Source organism: Vollenhovia emeryi, unplaced genomic scaffold, assembly GCF_000949405.1.
Source record: "Vollenhovia emeryi isolate VEMERY1.0 unplaced genomic scaffold, V.emery_V1.0 DF939212.1, whole genome shotgun sequence".
NCBI lineage: Eukaryota > Metazoa > Arthropoda > Insecta > Hymenoptera > Formicidae > Vollenhovia > Vollenhovia emeryi.
Window position 1 is genome coordinate 56,686 of NW_011967154.1, and position 17,265 is coordinate 73,950.

The 17,265-nt window shown below is 48.3% G+C and overlaps 1 long non-coding RNA gene across 1 annotated transcript in view; it reads left to right on the forward strand.

Moving 5' to 3' along the window:
- Positions 1-547: 547 nt before the first annotated feature.
- The window catches only part of LOC105561074, a 52,656-nt gene continuing 35,938 nt past the window's right edge, over positions 548-17,265 (forward strand). The window contains exons 1-2 of the long non-coding RNA XR_001008875.1: positions 548-1,164; positions 1,563-1,608. This is a non-coding gene — a long non-coding RNA (uncharacterized LOC105561074). The remainder of the gene's footprint in view (positions 1,165-1,562; positions 1,609-17,265) is intronic.

The following is a 17,265-nucleotide window of genomic DNA, read 5'->3' on the forward strand; positions in this document are numbered from 1 at the left end:
TGCGTAATTACTCAACAAAGTAATTGGAATTTCTTAGGCATAGCATTTTCATCGTATATTTATTTCGAATTTTGTAGACGGGACAATGAACTTCAACGTTCGTGGTTGTTTTTTTGTTGTTTTACGCCTCGCGCGGCATCGTGCGACGTTACGCCGACCGTTTGTTTACTTGAAGGTCGCCTCGTTATCATTCGCTCGCCGAACCTCGAGCCGGCCGGCAGCGTCGAAAGTACTCTGTGCGTCGTATTACTTTTCCGTTATCGCTTTCCGAGACGCGATCGCGATTAGCACGGAGATAAAACGCTATTAATTGGTACACGCTTATCAGTATAACAAGTAAGGTTCCTCGTTAAATTATTAGTTTCTACAATTTGTAACGAGAAGATATTTGCACGTTGAGGCGACGGCTTTTGTATCGACGTAGATATTTCACGGGACTAACTCATCTAAACTCTGAACGTAAACCGTGATACTCCGTCGCGATTACATCTCGTTTACGCATCGCGCTTCGAATTATCTGCCGATTTCAGTGTAATCTGCTTTTCATTTTCGGGAAAAGAGGAAAATTTATTGGTATGGCTTTGGTATTTGCGTTGTTGGCCGTAATTCGTACTCCGCAACTCGAACAGGCAGGAAGTAGAGAAAGTCGCTTATTGCACGTCGTTACGTTATATCTCGAAATGTGATCGACAATTATCTCAGAGTTAACTGTTACAATTAATAACGGCCATTTGTCAGAGTGGATATTTCGCTCGCGTAATTCATTTCGCGTAAGGATTAGATTGATTGACAGTAAAGATTGTAAAATATCGTCTCGTTACAAATTAATAACTACTTTATCGTAAATGCTTGGATTCCGATACTTGCGTCGCGTTTTATTGCCAATTTAAAAGCGATTTATCCATTGCTACTTTTGAAACGGGAACCCGAGGTGACACGCGAGTTACCGGTTTAAATGATTTGCATGATGGAAAGTCACACGACATATGCTAGTAATACTTTGTGCGTTTTGCGGTGTTTCAGGTCGCGTACGGAAGTGCCACGTGAAATTTCGCGCGATCGCAATTAATCATTTTCGCGAGTGAATACTGTGTGAGTGGGACGAGGAAACTGAGAGGAGGCGGTGGCCTGGGAGGCATCGGGCAACAGCGGAGCAACCTTGAGGTAAGTCTGGTCAATTTTATATATTATTTGCAAAATTAATTGTTAGTTGCGAAATTAAGTATCCGCTCTCCGTTTGTCTTATTCATTTCAATGATTCGAATAAGAGTTACAAAGAAAATATAAAATATAATCGGATAATTCAATTACATAATAACAAACGGATATATCCAATTAAATTGTATATTCTATGAAAAATATGATCGGTTTTTCAATAAAATTTAATCGGTAACTGCATTTCATCGGATAAATTTCATCGGTTGTAGATACATAATTTAATCGGAAAAATTAACCATCGGAAACGCTACTTAATTGGTTTATCCGATGGAAATTTTTCTCAGTGTATAATTTCGATTTTGAATAATTACTCTCTAACAGTGATATTCTTATATACTTTACAGTTCACAATTTACAACGTAGTCTACAACTCCGCTGTCGGGCGTATCGGTGAGTGGTGATTTATTTTAAATTGTAATGGATCTGTATAACAATCGCATTAGATGTTATGTACAATGCACATTGAAATTTTTACGTAGGGTTAAAGATTAGGATCGTAAATTTTGGCAAATGAACAGATAAGTTTTCACAGATCCATTGCTTGAAAGTGGATAGATCGGAACAGATTAGAATAAATGGGAATACTGGAAAGTTACTCGACTTGTGTGCGTTCGCACATACACATTAAGATCATGAAACAGAGATAATTATTTAATATAAGATTTTCAAAAGACGCAAAGGGGATATTATACATTTTTATTTTAAGAGATAAATACCACGGTGAAATATTATATTAATAACTTGGGCAATTAATAGTATGATCTTATATATGTCATAAATAATTAAATTATTGAATTTATTATTTAGATGAGTAACGATAAAAGAGGAAAAATAAAATTATAACAAATATAGAGTATTAATATTTTTGTCGGTATAAAACTATTATTTAAATTCGTCGTGGTATTCGTCTTTTAGACGATGAACGATAAAGAAATGAAATATATTTCTTTGTATATTAAATGTATTTAAATAAAATAAAAATAAAGTAACATGTAATAATAAAATAGGTTAGAGAAAATTGTTAATATGTATTGATAGATTAGTTAATAGTTGAGAGAGAGAGAGAGGTGTGTTACTTAATTTTTCTTTCTATTGATAATTTCCTTCATGATCTCATTACAATTTTCTAAGATTATACCTTATAGAAATTGACGCGAGAAAACAGAAATTTAGAGAATTTATTATTATTCGAGTATCACAGAATTAAGAGAAACGTAGAAAATATATTTTCTCATTTTGTTTTTGTATTTACGATTGTTAGTTACATTCATTCTGATGTTGCACCAATTTTATTTTAATCTTTTACAATCTATCCACATATTTTAATATATTGACTTTTTATTATTTCGGTGTGTATGTGTTATATTGCCGAGTTTTGAGCAATTGTTCGAAACATTATTTTGCCTATTGTACGATTGCATATAATCGTACAACTTCTCAACTATCTTCTGCTAAGAAAAGCTAAATAGTACGCGCGATATAACATAGCATTTAACAAAAATGAGAGGATTGCAATTTATAAATAAATGATGAGGCTATTCCCTTGTAATCGTCTCGGTGACCGAAAATTCTTTTAAAAAGGATCGAGATAATGAGTTGCGTACCCAGTCGCGTTTGCCAATGCAACACCTCGTGGTTGATTTATCCAGAAGCAACAATAGCTAACAAACTCGAGTGGCCTCACCGGCAACATTTTACTCCAACTTGGAGAATCGTAATCAAAGGCTAGTGACATTTTTGATCTCCGTCTCCTCGTACTTTCGAGCTCATTTCGTTGGCGTCAAAACCTTCTTTCTAATTAGGGAGTCGGCGGGAACCGCGTCGCCCTGCGAAATACGGTTCTCATTTCGGCAAGTGAATATGGCACGCTTGACGAAAATGCTCTTTGGCTTTTTCACGGAGGTTAATTTTCTTAAGCGCGATTTCGCCGGTGCACTCTCCTGCGCGGGGAAACAGTACCTTAAAGTACGTAGCTCGACTTTATTGGACGACTTTCGGACGAAAGAGCGCAAGTTTTCACGGTTACGCGAGGGGAAGTCCGAGTCGTAAAAATAAGTGTACTGCGAGGTGGTTTAACAGTGTCTTAAGCAGCGGGCAACGCCGCGTTAAAATTCCTACGGGAACGCCGAAAACTGTCCGCCGCGGGGGAGACTCGCCGTAAAAAATGGGGCGTCGCTCTCGCCCCGTGGTCCCCTTTTCACGAAATCTCTTTGCAAATCGTGTCAGGGCGCGACCGTTCTTTCCTCGCGACTGTCAGGAAGCGGTTTTCCCGATCGTGCGAAATACTACCGCTCGCTCGCCTCCCGTGTGCACGTGTGCGCGGCACCGAGCGATAAATCGAGCATTGTCACTCGGCGCGACTCACGTTCGCGGCTTTGTTTCGGTGAAAACTTATTCTCCCAACATCGATACGTGTACGTAAGCGTCTGTACGTATATATATTTTAATGCTGCACATATACGCGCGCCGGATACGTTCCCTCGCGAGTTTTCAAATAAGCGGCCCTCCAGGAGGAACGAATCGACCAGTGACGCGGAAGGGCCTGGAAGCTCCGCCATTAAAGTTGCACGCGCTTCGCCCGTTGCCGTCCTCACATCCTCGCGGCGCGGCGCAGGCATTGCTGGCCTGATATCCATATGCAGCAGCCCGAGGAAATAAGCTCGCTCGTAAATAAGAAAAGTTCTTACCACCCGGGCACCCTCTCTCTCTCTCTCTCTCCCTCCCTCCCTCTCTCTTTCTCTCTCCCTTCGAAGGGTTCGCTCCAAGAGCTGGCGTGGAGCGCGCATGGCTTCCAAGATATCGGATGATTTGTTGCGAGTCGCCCTCTTTTTCGCCCCGATCCCGGGGACGCGTCGCCTCCTTCCTACGAACGCCATGAATACACCGATGTCTTGCGTGCGCGCACGGCGACGTCATTTCCCGGCACTTTAACGCTATAATGGTCGGAACGGTCACTTAGCTCGCATTGTCGCTTTTTGTCGCCGCAGACATTATTGGGGCGGGGACCGACCACGCCGTTTCGTTGCGTCTCGTTGTGAATTACGAGAAATGTTTCTTTAGAATTCGCCGGAGGGCACGGCGAGGAGGGAATTAGCAGTAATATCGCGATTTCAGTTTCACAATATTTAAACGTTTATTCGGTAATGCGTAAAGATTCTGTCGCGAATTCAATTACGAACGCGGAATCTAAATACACGTTAAAAACGTGGTTTAACGTCGCCGTTGCTCCAGACACAGTCACCGGGGGATTCCGGGGATGCGAGTCCAAATGGACGGAGAACGGAATTGAGCTAGAAATCGAATTCGCATTACTGATCTGTTTTCGAGCCAGCGTTTTGTCGACCTCGAAAGGGGATAACTGTCCTCGGGATGGGTTAACGGTACGTACGGTCACACGTTTACATTATGGAACTAGCAAGATTGATTTACGAGTCGCAGTATTTCATTCGGGGTTTCATTCGAGTGTCCTCGGCGCGTCGTGAAAGCTCGCGTTTCTCGGCGACGACGACGACGACGACGAGGACGACGAGGACGTTGAGAGCGTCGCAATATCGCCTCCGTCCGCAGCCGATGCAGCGCGCCGCCGCTGCGGCCTTTTCGCGCCGCAAGATTTATGGTTCGCGCGGAACGCCGGTGTGTCGCGCGCGAAAGTCGGTGAACGATAATCAGATACAACCGGGACAAACGAAATAGCATTGCGGCACGTGCGCGCCTTGACCGGCGAGAATCCATCAAACGCGGCTCGCCGGCCATCGTTAATTCAACGAGCAGATCCCCGCGCGACATCGCGCGCGCTCTCTCGCTTATTTTTGCCCCGTCGTTTATAATGCCCGGCCGCGCCGATCGCCGCCTCCGGTCGAGGCTCCGCGCCAAAGATAGAAATGAAGCGAAAGAAATCCCAGTCGGCGAGACGGCGCGGGATACGCCTCGCACGCTTCTTATCTCGCGGAATCTCGTGAGTGATCGCCGGTGATTTACCGGAACCCGCCGCCGGTATCTCTCAAATCTCGGGACTTATGGCACCGTCATGGCGCGCGCCCGTTCTCCACCGCGAAAGGAATCCGCGTACAATCGACGCGGAATCGCATCCGTTTCGCGCATTCGACGTTAAATCTGCCTTGACAATCGCCGCCGTCGCTCGCGTAACGGCGCGATCTTTATGCTCTGCGGAGTGAATTGATTTTCCTGAGAAAAAAAGAAGAAAAATCTTTATGTCATCGCATGGAACTAGGTTTCTTTTTATGTAACTTGTGACGTCGGGTGGAGATCTTTACTTCGCTGTTACACGCTCGTTTTCTTACGTGGCGTGTCCAGTGACACAGCGATGGACAACCCGATAAGGGTTAATAAACGCGTCCCCATTTTCCCGACACGAACACGAGCCGCGGCTCGCTGCGTCAGGAGTTCGCGGAATTTTTTTCCCTCCTCCCGCCGCCTCGACAAAACCGCGGGTGAATCGGGGGATCTTGGACGTATCGACGGGTGATTTCGTCGGGCGAGAGTCTCGCGAGCGACGGCGACGACGACCGGGGAAATCCGCGATGTGTGCGCTCTGGAGAGTGAGAGAGAGAGGAAGAGGGGCTCTGGATATATAAAATAATCCCCAGAAATGGAGGGAATAAATCACTCGTGTCGTGAGAGGCTTTCCTGATCAGACGGAGGGGTTCGAAACGGGATAAAAACGTTCTGCCTCCCTTTCGGATCGCAAGGAACTTTGCTCTTGGCCGACCAACGTACCCTTCAACACGCTTGGTCCGCGTCTCTCTCTATCTCTCTCTCGTTTTTAAGTCACCCCTTCGCCACCCTTTGTGCCCACGTACACATACACGCGTTGGCAGCACTCCATTATTCGACCACGTCAATTACAGCCTCTGCGCCTAACGACTGAAGAATTCGATGTGCCGGGGAGCCCTTACGTTCCTCTCGCCCTGGCGGACAGCGAGTGCGTCGGGGCTCGATGAGAGAACGCGGGGAATTGATAGGCGGAAAGGAAGAGCTCTTTCGCCCGACGATGGCGACGACAACGGCGAAACAATCCCGTTCGATCCTCTTTCGTTTTCCATCGGGCGTCAATTTGTTTCCCGGTTATTTGTTGTTCGGTTCCGCCGCCCTTTCTCGGCCGCGCCGAGCGGCGCGCAAATATTTGTCCGAGTCAATCGCCAGGGATTATTTGGAATAAACATTCACGGCGCGTAATAAACCCATCCGGCGTTTTCGCCGCTGCGAATTTCACGCGGTCGCGGATTCCGCGTTACGAGGCCCACGGCTTCGAGATCTCTGCCGCCGCGGGGTCTCCGTGACAGAGCTCATTTTACACGCGGGATTAACGGCGACGAAGTTATCCTAACGACGTTAAGCGCGCGGCGCGAAATTTCTTAATACGTGTCGCAAAGACTTATGAGGACGTACGGAGGGGCCTTGTCGAGCACCGAGGAGAGAGAGAGCAGCGTCAGACAGATCATTCCGGTTTTTCATTTCGACGCTCTCGCGCGCAATTTGTTTAATCTCGGCGTCTAATGAAGCCTATCGCGGCGGAGGGAACGTCGCGCCGTTCGATCCTAATCCACGCGAAATTGCGTCGTTCGATTTTCCTCCGTCGAATTAAAGCGCACCACGCCCTTTCCTTCTGCCTTTCGTCCACCCTCGCGCGTCCTGTTGTTTCCCCTCCCACGCCTCCCGACCCGTCGACCTGGCAGCCCTTACCCGCCTGTGCATCGTCGACCTACTTTACGGCGAGGGAGGGAAAAGTGGCGCTCGAGGAGCGCGTTAAACAAAGACACTGGATCAATTTTTTAAAAGGAATCGCTTCTAGCGGGATGAAGACGCGAGTCGCGCGTGGGGATGGTCGATTTGGAAAATAATTGATTAAGAGCCACGAGGGTGAGGACAAGGCGAGACCACCCTCGTTATTTTGTTCGCGCCCCCTCCTCCCAGTTTTCCGTTTCTTCTTTTCTACCCTGCCGCTCGGTCCATCTGCTACTCTTAAGTGACTGCTACGCCCGTATCTTTATTTACGCAACTTGATACGGTACTTTACCGTGCTTTAACTCTCGTATCGGTTTTCGGAAAGTGTAACACGCAATAAATCCCATAATTCTCGTATCTTTCTTCGAAAAGCACATTCCAATTGACAATTTGGTTTCAACATTTTACCATTCTACTCGCGCGTACGCGCGTGTGCAGCTTGCGATTATAATCTCGGTTAACATAACTTATTGTTAGTCAAATGTCAGGGTGTCCAGTGGTCAGGAAAATCCAGAAAACTGGGAATTGTCAGGGAATTTTAGAAATCTGGAGATGCTAGGGAAAAGAAATTTTGCGATTTATCTGGATTTTTACATCGTTTTACATTTTTTTCTGAATAATTAAAATATTTAGAAAATAAACTTTTCTTTGGCTCTCAGTACGCTAATGTTTTGTTTCTCTAAACATCAATTTAGTTATAGGCATGATCGGTAATTTATATTTTCATCGTCGTGTTATTTTATTTCAATTCAATGTGTTTAACTGATAGCACAGATGGTATAATTGCTTTAATTAAAATTTTTACCTTTTTAAATTCCGAACTTTTGTTTCCCGAGAAACATATTTCAAGGACTTCGTCACTTAACATTTACTTGATTCACCATACAGATGTACGCAAATTATGCACCTTGAAAAAAGTTACACTATACGGTCAGGCAAAAATTAATTCCGGCTCCTGGAAAACCTGAGAAAGTCAAGGAATTTTTTTCATTGAGTTTGCTGGACATCCTGAATGTCGCGTGCAAAGATGAAACAATTTCTCTCTTAATATTCACGCATTGACTGAAAGAAGTTTCCTCAATATCTGTCGTATTTATTAGTCGCCAGCCTCCGCTGTATCGAGAGAATACCTAAGCTCATCTAATTAGAAAATGTGACTCGAAGATTTGGCGTCGACGATTTCGCGAGCGGATTTCTCTTTACCGGTTACTACTCATTAGGGGGCCTTGAACTAACATGTCCGATATTTCTAGCGCGCGAGAAAGAACCTTTCGCCCTCACCTATTATGACTCGCAAGCTGGCGGGGATACGCCACTCCATATGTCGCTATCCAATATCGGTCTCGCATCGATCATTTCCGAGTAGCTCCCATCGGTGGACAGTTGAAGCGATTTGGGGCACCCTGTGGAACGCGCGATGCATATTCGGGCCAATCAAACTGACCGGTGTCCCCCTTTTTTCCACAAGATCCTGGGGAGAGAGAAAGAGAGAGAGAGAGAGCCGACGAAAGGACGCGTCATTGGAGGACTTGATGGATTATTTGTCCGGAGAACGCGTTGATTGCTACCTTCCCGGGGTTTCGGGCCTTCCGCATTATGATTACATCGATCTTGTATTTGCAGCGCGAAAGGTCCCTCGTCGTGCCCGGAATCCTAATCGCTCAGCCGACCGCCCGCGGCCATATATACGCACGTTTCACACACGCACGTCTGATTTATGCGTCTTACCGTCGGAATTTATAGGTTCGCGGTGAGCGAACTTGCAGGAGGATGAAGGAAGGGAAGGGAGAGGAAAGGACCGGAGAAACGAGGTGGTGGATCCTCCTCGCTCCTCCTCCCGAGGAAAAGTCCCCGAAAGTCGTAAACGAAGGCGAAGGTCACTCGACATCCTCCTTCGTGGCGCGACGAACTTTGGCTCGGCTGATCCTAAATCGGTCGCGGACCCTTAAATTTTCCTTCGACTCGCCGCAATTTGCAACTTTCCGTCCCTTCTCCACCCGCACGGCAAACAATACGATCATTCGTTTTCGTTACTCGCGACTGTAATCGTCGGTCCTCTTGTTTCTTATTCAACGCGTGTAACGCACTTTTGCGCGCCGAGGATCTCGTCTAAGCAAAGTCCGCGCGGAGGAGGAGACGCGTCTGCTTTGCAGAGAACGAGGGGGAATTCATGGGAATTGGATAAAGTCATAAGGTAGAATAAGGGTGAGACTGGTAGAGTCCCCTAACGTAGGATCTTCCACCCTTAAAGGCGCGGAAAGGACCTTAAGCTGTTTTCTTTCGCGCTACGTGTTACATCGCGCTAGAATGTATGCTATTCGCGTATACCCGCTCCGCCATTTTATGTATACGTAGAATGCGCGGACGAGACTACTGTGCCTACTAAAATTCATATTTCGCGCGGACGCGAAATGTCGGTGTACGAGGCAAATGGAAAAAGATCATTACTGCATTTTATTTCGCGCGATGCGGTAAAGATATAAATTCTACCTTTAACTTTTACTCTCCTATGTACAAAGATAAAATACGTCTTAAGATGTTCGATTCTCAATTAGAAATTAATGTTTGTACGCGAAGCTTCCGATTCATGTCACAAGCGCGAAATTTAAATATTTCATATTCTTGTGTGAGAAAAGAAGAGATTTGAAATATCAGGGAAGAAACAATAATTTACGGGTCTGTTTGCTTCGGTTTAACTTAATTCAATCTTAATCTTATTCGCGAGTAGAGTCAATACGGACGAAATACCAAGTGCAGCGTACTATTTCGTTCGTTTGTATTGTAAGAGAAATTTGACCCGCGCGCGAGACCAGATTTGTCGGATATTGGATCGTACAAGTGCCTCCTCTCTCCGTCCTTTCATCCTGCCGGCGGCACTGCTTTCCCTTCTCAACCTTTTGAACAAGCTCTCGTAAGAAGTTTGGCAATTTGTAAGCTGACGTCGTCCGCGGAGAGAGATCAGGGATACACGCGCACATGCTACACGGCCACGCGCGTCTACGACATACGTACATGAATCATGCATGTATGCATGACACATAATATACCACGTACGTATACACGCGCGTAAGTGGCTGCCTCGCGGATACGCGAGGTAGGATCACTCTCGGCAGGATAACCGCGCGAGGAGTCTCTCGAAAGTGTCTATCAAATTCTCGTCTCGCGTTTATGTCTCTGTAATTCGATACAGCGGACAACCCGAGCGCCGCTCGTAATAATTTCGTTAGCAAGATTTGAGACACGTAAGCGCGCGCGCGGTCGACTTTTTTTTTATACCGCCAAATAATGCGAGCTCTATAAAATTTTGGTCCGTATATGCGCGCTACGTATATACGGCGCGACATGTACTGTCGAATTGACGGTAGTGCGGCACAGAGAAAGCAATTTGCGATTGATTCGACTGGCATTGTCAAAGGGTAGCCATACGAATCCGCGCGCCGATGCGCTTTTATCGTGCTCGAAAGCAGATAAACGAAAAACAAATAAAGCAAAACGATCTTGTGTTAATCGACGCTGTCCAGTTCGCGGATTTGCGCCGCTGCTATTTCCATGTTGGCCTCTCGCATTTGCCCGAGCGTACATGTATCTCTCATTTTTTACCGGCACGTTGCAAAATTCCATTGCCGCGCGCTCATATCGGGAGGCATGATTGATTGCTAATATTATTATACGGCGTCCCAAGTATTTCGTCTTCTTATTATCAACGTAACGTCGCCTTTTCATCGGCAGCAATATGAAAAAGGAATTTTTCGACTATGACAGAGAATCGGGGATGGATCTATATATTATTCAAACGTTTTAATCCGCGACAGCGTTGAGAAAATATATCCAAATTATTCTATTAACTTTCATACAACTCGCGGTCGAAAGACAGACCCCGGCCAAGTTCACATTCGCGCACGTATACGCGGGAAATTATCTCTTTGCGTTGGAACAATAGCGCAGCGCCGGCGTAACCGTGGATTTTGCCTTTATTAGACCAATATTGTACGTTTTCAGTCCACGTAGAGCAGTTTCGCCAACGCGAGCAGATGCGAGTCTCTCGGTAAAGCACGTGTCGGTATCGCGCCATTCATGTACGGCCGCGAGTAGTATATGTGCATACACGCTGCACTTTTTACGACCAGGCGCGAAGTGTTCGACCGTTGCGATTTCATTCACATGGACAGGACACACGGGCGCGCGCCTCCATTCTCCCTTTCTTCATTCGTAATAATCCCAGATGAACGCTGCCGGCGCTTCCGCCATGAAATTTTCAACGTGCGCGACACGCACTGACGAGAACAACGACGGGATGTTAAAGAAAGAAGTGCGCGATCGCTCTTAGAATAATACAGTGTCATATCCTTTTACGCTCTCACCATCAACTCGGATACAGAGAGGCGCATCCCGAAGACGCGAGTAATCCGCACCGCTATCCACTGAGCTCTTCACGCGGGGGACCCCTCGGAGTTAACAGAATTTTTACTGGCGCTTAACTTTAATCGCTTAGGAAGACATGGATGTATAGAGAGAAAAAGAGAGCGAAGGGAAGGTTGTCCAAGTTGAAAATTTTCCGGACAAACGATGAATATTTCTTTCCGTTAAAGAGACCGTTGACTCTTAATCTCTTGGAGCGTTTATCGAGAATCCCAAGCAATATCCACCTCTATATTCGCGGATTTCGGACGGCTCGCCGACGAAATTATCGCTTGCGATCGTAATTGCTGCGACAACGTTAATTACGAAATTAGATCCTTGAAGCACGATACTCACGAGTGAGATTACAAGAGCCGCGGGTTCTGGCTCGCAGCTGACAGCTTAGGAAGAACCCACCACCGGATACGAGCCGCCATAGTTCGGCGTCGGTGGGATGCAAGAATGTCACGTGGCGCGCATTTTGCTCGTCCATCCGCGCATCGCGCTATCAACTTTGGCCATAAAGCCTCGCCTGCTCGAGAAGTTGGACACCCCCCCTCCCGTCTTGGAACGCGGATTCTCCCTCCGAACTCCTGACACACATGCATCTACCCACGGCCGCGCATTGACGTGTTGTCCGTCCGTTCGAACCTTCGACCTTGTCTAGATTGAATCGGGGATGCCGGCGGCGTGAAACGTGAATTGCATGTACGATAAAAAAGAAAGAGGAAAAAGAGTAAAGTAACGCGCGCGCACGTGTGTACATAGCTCTTTCTCTCTCTCTCTCGAATTTCCCCTCGAGTTGTGAACTTTGACAAGGCATGTGTCATGTTTACAATGGTAACGATTGCTATATAGAAATTTGTAACCGCGACAACGCGAATTAATCAATCTCCTTGGATTTCTCATTCTTACGCTTGGTTTCAAGTGACGCTAGGACAATTAGTTATCGACAAATGTACGAGTGGAGTCGAGACGACGGATTAGTGCAGATACCATTGATACGGCATGGACCGTGAAAGATCAGAGCGGACTAGGCGCGTTATAAAATTAATGCAATCAATCATCACGCAGATGTATCCGCGATGAATCGCGTTCTGTTTGCGAGCGCAACCGCATCGATAACAACCTGCGCGTTCGCAATAAAGTAGGCATCCGCGATGAGTCAGCTCGTATACATTGTGGCGCAAAACTGTTATTACACGGAGGCTATTTCTGGACGCATCAGATCGTAACAACGTTGTATTTAACTGACTTGAAAAGTATCCCGTCCGTCCGTCCGTCCATCCGTCCACATCCGCGTCTATCTTAGCGTACGCAGCCGGTGGATGCGCGCGGAGAGTGACCACAGCGAATCACGCAATTACGAACGCGCAACGCTAAATTAGCCGCATGCTTTTGGCGCGGCTGCACGATTTCGCTCGGATCGCGCGCGCCGGTGGACGGTGACGAATTCAATTTTAGTCGCCGCAATTTTCCAGCGGGGCCCGATACGCCCTTAATCGCGCGGTCCGATTGCTTTCTCCCGATGCGCGCTGCATTTATCGCGAATTAATGCCCGCTTGTTTATCCGGACGGCGCGTTATACGGCGGCACTTGAATTAAATGACGTCGTTTTTGCGTGTCTCGTCGCCTTTCGGTTTTTATCGCCGCGCGCAACGACATAATTTCAACGCGCCCGCGTAATAACGCGGAAGATGGGTGTAATTGATCGACGGTAAATCCCCCGGGGGACCTGAAATTAGAATACTCTTATGGCCCCGGCGTGTAAAAAGGTCCGGCCCCGCGTTCTCGTAAAATTGTCAGCGTCGTTTCCTCGACAGCGGAGAGCTGTGCAAACGATCGAATGTTGCGTCCTCGGGTGTACTCGCATTTTTACGCCCCTTACGGTTATGCAAGCATATCATTTACCGTATGGTATACGCGTATAGACAGCGACGCTCCAGACCCTTTGCATACGTGTGCATACACCGGCCGTGCATGCAGGTACGTACGGGCAACCTGTTGCCGCGCAATTTTTACGGAACTTTCCGCCTCGTCTACCAAAACTGACACTTACTGTAAATCACTCCCCCAGAAAAGTCTATGCATCTCCGAATCGATTCCCGATTTATGGCGCAAAAAGCGCGCGCGCGCGGTTATTTTTATCTTTACGACGCCGGGGAAGCAGTCGCGCGCTGACCATAATTTTTAATCGCCAAAAAAGTCTCCTACTCGTAAAAGTGCCGCGTAAAGATGAGAGAACAATAGCGACGGAAATTAGAATCAGGAGCCTCGCCGACTTTGCAATCGTGAATGTTGCATCGGGTGGTGCTTGGGCGAGACGTTGGGAGATCCGCGAGGGACGTGGACAGCATATTCCGCGAAGGAGGACGATCGTGATAACTTACTTGGGCGAAATAATGGATTTGGCATCCTTCCGCGCGGCGGCAGATCGCTCCTTTAATTCAACCTGGTAACACCGAGGGAGGATCTCCTCCTCGGCGAACTGGATTTAAGGCCCTGAATAAGAACGAACGAATTAACACTCTCGGAGGCTTTTAATTATGGACGCGGAGCCGGAATCGGAGATTGGCGCGAGCTAATCCTCCTCCTCGCGGGAGGAGCCGCCGCCGCCGCCGCCGTTTCGCGTCTCCTCTCGCTGCCATATTTGACGCGGTCTGCTTGAAAACGGCTCGTCGCTCCGTATATCCGTAAGCGAGAGATCAAAGTCGTAGGAGCCGCGAAGAATACCGACGGCCAGTGTCTTAATAATAGGAAATAGGTCGCGTGCTCCACGTGCCGCGTTTCCAACGGCGGCAGAAAAGCCAGGAAGTGTCACTCAAGCGCGCCGTTGGGTCGCGTCACTCCGGAATTCTCGATGTGACGGATGCGCTCTCGCTCGCTCCCGCAGCAAGTGCATCTCTCTCTCTCTTTCGCCCCCTTCCTCCCCCTCCCCCCGGCCGCGCGCTGGATCCATTACGGGGATGAACAGATCTTTTTCCAGTGCCGATATTCTTAGGTTACTTGTGCGCGGGCGGGGTCAGAGCGGCGATCGATCTTGTCTTCTCGGGTGTCACGATAAAGCACCTAATGTCACGCTGCGTTTCGGAACGTTCTGCGCGACGGAGATCGGGTATCGATTCCAGTTTCGAGACGACATCTCGGCAAGAGTCGCGGGGACGAATCGAAGGGAGGAGAAAATTGTGGAATAACGCTATAATTTGCTCCCCCTTTTTTTCCCCTCGCGCGCTATTAGACGCTCGTGTTGCAGCGAGGGTGGACGGCGAGAGAGAGAGAGAGAGAGAGAGAGATAGTTTTGCCCGAGGTAGGGTTTCGGGTTAGTGTTTTGCCGTAAAATTGGGATCCAGTTGCGAGCACGGCGGTGCCGTGGTTTACGCTCGTAGTCGCGATACGTATTGCCGGCGCAGTGAAGACATAAACGCATAAAGAGAAGCGTATGCAACCAGAGACGGCAGCATCGCCCCCGATCGGCCTCGGCCGACCGGCCGTACGCGGGTGCGAGCACACGCGTGCGATTTTTCCGCGCGCGAGAGGCATCGCGCGCGTGTAGGTAGGCGGATACATAGATACGCGCGTATCCCGTCCGCGGGATAAAATCCTCAAGTGTCACGTTTTACTGCCGCGTCGCCTTTATGCCGGCTACCCTTTATACCTCGTGGGACGGAAGGAAGAAAGAAGGATACTATTTCACGAGTATTACGATCCGGCAGGCATCAGCGTCTGCGAATGGCCATCCTGGTTGCTTGCCGTCTCTCTCTCTTACTCTCTCTCTCTCTCTTTTTCCACTTGGTCGTTGCTTCTTCCTTCACCCCGGTGTAACAACCTCCCCCTTTCCCCGTGTTTCACCTTCGGTTTCACTTTGCCAAGAGACGCGACTTTGCAAATTCTCGCCACCGCCGCACGTACGTGGATATCTGTGTCCGTACGTGTTTAATGCAATGAGATTGTCGCCTCTCCTCCTCGTTCGCGCTGCACGCGACTGACGTTTTACGGCTGTCGAGCCGGATGACTTCCGGCGCGGCTCATTTATCACGAACCTTCACGGATGCTGGACGAGACGAATTGTTGTCGGTTACTATCGACGTCCGGCAACGACCGGACGCGCACGAAAGTATTATACGCGTGTTACACCAATTGCTCCAGTCGGCATTTTTCTGCGTCAGCATAAACTTCCCGGCCGCGTAGGAAGGGGCGAGGGGAATGGCTCCGGTGGATCCGGGCGTGATCTTCGGCCGTGCTCTCGGGGATCGACGCGATCGATCAACCCGGCAACCAGTTCCGAGCGGCAACGTTTGGGTGTACCGTGGTTGTAGGCATATTCCGCTTAATTAGTCCGTCTCGCGAGATGAAGAGCCCCGATTAAAACCTGCCAGCCGATTTGTTGCTCCTCGCCGCGTTCTCTTGCGGACCCTTTTTCTGAATACGCCCTGCCATCAGCCGGCCGGCCCGATGCGATGCAGGACGCGCTCCTCGCCGTGACGTCTCCCCGTGACGCGGGATCTAACTTTAGATGCGCCACATCGTTGCAGTTTGCTCTCTTTCTCCGCTTCCCCCTTCTCTCTCTTTCTCTCTCTTTATCTTTCTTTATCTCTCTCCCTCTCTCTTCCGTCGACTCGTCGGACGTTAAGCTGCGTGTTATGGCTGTGAATACTTTCGCGATAAATTTCAATGATGCGTCCGCGTCCAGGAGTGGATCGGTCATCCGGACTCGAGAGAGGTCCTCGGTCGGGACGAAGGGTCACGGGGTCAGCGTGATCTGAATATTGCACGAGTCGCACAAATGTACTTTATCTCTTGATGTCATTTGACCTTTCGACCTGTCGCGAAAGAAATGCAATTATTCAAAGTAGCTTTAACCCGCGACTTTCTCCTGCTCCTCGTGAAAAATTCAGGCGGGAGGTCTCCCGCAAAATTTTCTACGCCAGCACACAGTTTCTTAGTCGGCTCAGCTGCCCGTTTCGGGATCAGTGTTTCGCGGCTTTCTTCGTCCTCTTCCTTCTGCTTGTTCGGCGCAGATTAGCGCAGCTTGGAGGAACGCTGTTGCACGGGAGGAGATGAATCCTTCCTCCCGTGCGAGGGCGCGTAATTATCTCACTCGTAATTCACGGCCGTTACGGAGGGCGCCTCGAATTTACCATCTGAGAGATTTCTCGGCTGCCTCGCCGGGACACGAGAGCGGATATGAGAACGTTGCTTAACGAGATGCGGTTTTAATTACGATGCGATTGTTTCATTGCCCGGGCTTATCGCGAGGACTGTTTTGATAACATCGCGAGGATTTAGCAGTTCCCACGTAACGTACAGCGTTCGGTTGTGCGATTTCAGCGGCGGATAAACCCGCCGTACCTCGCGTATGATAATTTCACGTATTGATGATCTTTGTGCGAGACATCCTGGATGTCATTTTGCGTGCTGCAAAGAGGAGTACTCCCGCCTTTATCCGCGCTTTTATACCTCGAAAGCCCAGATCACATCGCGTTACATACAAATGCAAATCGATTGGCGTATTTGCGGATTACCGGAGGGGGGGGACAAGTCCGTGGCAATTTTTACTAGTTACGTAATGCGTCTCAGTGTTTACCGTCTTGTCTCATTTCAAAAGGTAAAGTTCGAGTGGGTTTGGGCTAGAAGTGTAAGCTCCTCATTCGCATATCGGTGCTGGGCGTTCTCGTCATTTGCCCCCGGCGAAACGCTTCTGCTTTATTTATCCTCGCATAGCCCACGTTAACGGTGAAAGAGAAGAGCTTCTTAAACGCCGCGGCTGTATCGCATCAGGTTCATGACCCCGCACGTCTAGACCCCACTGATTCACGCAGACGTACGCTTGTCGTTCCTTTTGTCAAGCGTGCCACGCGTTTTGAGAGGCCAGACGATGATTTCACGTGGTGCTCCCCTCTTTTT